Consider the following 3,360-nt stretch of genomic DNA (forward strand, 5'->3'; position numbering starts at 1 on the left):
CAGAGAGATCTGGGCGTACAGATCCACAGGTCACAGAAAGAGGCAACGCAGGTGGATAAGGTAGTCAAGAAGGCATATGGCATGCTTGCCTTCATCGGTTGGGGCATAGAGTATAAAAATAGGCAAGTCATGCTGCAGCTGCACAGAACTTTAGTTAGGCCACACTTAGAATGTTGCATGCAATTCTGGTCGCCACACTACCAGAGGGACATGGAGGCTTTGGAGAGGGTACAGAAGAGGTTTACCAGGATGTTGCCTGGTCTGGAGGGCATTAGCTATGAGCAGAGGTTGGATAAACTCGGATTGTTTTCACTGGAACGACGGAGGTGGAGGGGCGACATGGTAGAGGCTTACAAAGTTATGAGTGGCATGGACAGAATGAAGAGTCAGAAGCTTTTTCACACGGTGGCAGAGTCAGTTACGAGGGGACATAGGTTTAAGGTGCAAGGACAAAGATTAGAGGGGATGTGCAAGGCAAGTTCTTTACATAGAGGGTTGTGAGTGCCTGGAACTTGCTGCCTGGGGAGGTGGTGGAAGCAGGTACGATAGCAACGTTTCAGAGGCATCTTGACAAATACGTGAACAGGATGGGAATAGAGGGATATGGTCCCTGGAAGTGCAGAAGGTTTTAGTTTAGACAGGCATCAAGATGGCGGCAGGCTTGGAGGGCCGAATGGCCTGTTCCTGTGCTGCACTGTTCTTCATTCTTTCCACATAGATAACACGTTTATAGATGTGGTCACCCCACAGCTTAAGAGTATGCAGGGAGAGAGGGAATGGGTGACCACCAGGCAGTCAAAAGGAATCAGGCAGGTCGTGCAGGACACCCCGAGTGCGTCTCACTCTCCAGCAGGTATTTAGTTCTGAATACAGAGGACAATGATGCTTCACCTGGGGAGTGCAGCCAGAGCCAAGTCCATGGCACCATGGGTGACTCAGCTGCAAAGTGGAGTACAGGGAAGACTGGAAAAGCCATAGTGATAGGTGATTCAATCGTCAAGGGAACAATCAGGTGTTTCGGTGGCCACAGACGTGAATCCAGGAATGGAGTGTAGGCTCCCTGGTGCCAGGGTCAAGGATGTCATTGAGCAGCTACAGAGCATTCTGAAGGGGGAGGGTGAACAGCCAGCAGGGGTAGTCCACATCAGAACCAACAACATAGGTAGATATAAGGATGTTGTGCTGCAGTCAGAAAATAGGGAGCAAGGTAAGAAATTAGCAAGCAGGACATCAAAAGTAATAATCTCCGGATTACTCCCAGTGCCACGTGCAAGTGAGTACAGGAATAGATGGATAAGACAGATGAATGTACAGGAATAGATGGATAAGACAGATGAACGTGTGGCTGGAAAGATGGTGCAGGAGGGAGGACTTTAGATTCTTGGGACAGGTTGGATGGGTTGCACCTGAACAGAGCCGGGACGGTGTTTCTTGCAGAATGTTTTGCTAGTGCTGTTGGGGAGGGTTTAAACTAGTTTGGCAGGGAGATGGGGACCGGAAGGTAGAGTCAGATGGGACAAAATCGGAAATGAAAATGTAAGGCAGAAAATTAATGCAGTTTGGAAGAGAGAGGAAACACTGATTCTGAAATTCAAAACAAAAAATGTTGGCACTGCTCAAGGATATCTAAATCAATGCAAGGAGTATAGCAAATGAAGCAGATGAGCTCAGGGCACAGTTAGACACATGGCAGTATGATATCATAGCTATTACAGAAACATGGCTTAAGGAGGGACAGGCATGGCAGCTCAATTTTCCTGGTTACAGGGTTTTCAGACGTGAGAGAGAAGGGGATAAAAAAGGAGGGGGAGTGGCAATTTTGGTCAAAGAAACTATTAAAGCTGTGAGGAGAGATGATATGTTGGAAGGTTTATCAAATGAGACCGTATAGATTGAGCTGAGGAACAAAAAAGAGGCAATCACACTGCTGGGAGTGTACTATAGACCCCTAAACAGTCAGAGGGAGATGGAAGAGCAGATATGTGGGCAAATATCTGAGAAGTGCAAGAACAATAGGGCAGTAACAGTAGGGGATTTGAACCACCCCAACATTAACTGGGATACTTTTCGTGTAGAGGGAATTGAGGGAGCAGAATTCTTGAGGTGCATTCAGGAGAACTTTTTTAGCCAATATGCAGCAAGTCCAACAAGACAGGGTGAAGTTTTAGACTCAGTTTTAGGAAATGAAGAGGGCAGGTGGAAGGAGTGGCAGTGGGAGAGCATTTTGGTGGTAGTGATCATAATTCAGTCAGTTTTAATATAATTATGGAAAGGACAAGGACAGAACAGGAGTTAGAGTTCTCAATTGGGGCAAGGCCAACTTTACTAAGCTGAGGAGTGATTTACCGAAAGTGGACTGGAAACAGGTACTTGAAGGTAAATCAGTGTCAGAGCAGTGGGAAGAATTCAAAGGGGAGATTCAAGGGGTTCAGAGTCAACATGTTCCCACAAAGAAAAAGGGTGGGAAGGCCAAATCTAGAGCCCCATGGATGTCAAGGAGTTTACGGGTATAATAAGGTAGTAAAGGGAAGTTTATGCCCAACACAGAGAACTGAATACTACAGAAAGCCAAGAGGAGTATAGAATGTGGAGGGGGGAAATCAACATTGAAATGAGGAAAGTTAAGCGACAGCATTAAAGAATATTGGCAATCAAAATTATGGTGAACCCAAAGATGTTTTATCAATACATTGAGAGTAAAAGGATAAATAAGGAAAGAGTAGGGCACAGAAAAGACTAAAAAGGTAACCTATGTGTCGAGCAGAAGAAGCTGGCATTGTTCTGAATAAATGCTTTGCATCTGTCTTCACAAAAGAGGGGGAAGATGCATATATTGTCGATACGGAAGAGGGGTGTGAAGTATGGATGTGATCAACAGAGGGAGAGAGGACATATTAATGGGATTAGTGTATATGAAAGCTGATAAATCACGAGCGCCGGATGGAATGCACCTCAGGCTGTTAAAAAGAAGCAAGAGAGGAAATAGCAGAAGAGCTGATCATCATTTTCCAGACCTCACTGGATACAGGTGTGGTGATGGAGGATTGGAGGACTGCTAACGTTGTACCTTTGTTTAAAAAGGGAGTGAGGGAGACCAAATAATTACAGGCCAGTCAGTCTAACATCAGTCGTGGGCAAATTATTGGAATCTATTCTGAGAGACAGGATAAAATGTTACTTCGAAAGGCACAGATTAATCAAGGATAGTCAGCATGGATTTGTTAAGGGAAGATCTTGTCTAACCAACTTGATCGAAATTTTGAAGAATTAAGAAGGAAGATAGATGAGGGTAGTGCAGTTGATGTAGTCTACATGGATGTAAAGGGAGGAGGTATGAGTTTGCAGATGGCACAAAGATTG

This window comes from Heterodontus francisci, unplaced genomic scaffold (assembly GCF_036365525.1).
Source record: "Heterodontus francisci isolate sHetFra1 unplaced genomic scaffold, sHetFra1.hap1 HAP1_SCAFFOLD_61, whole genome shotgun sequence".
NCBI lineage: Eukaryota > Metazoa > Chordata > Chondrichthyes > Heterodontiformes > Heterodontidae > Heterodontus > Heterodontus francisci.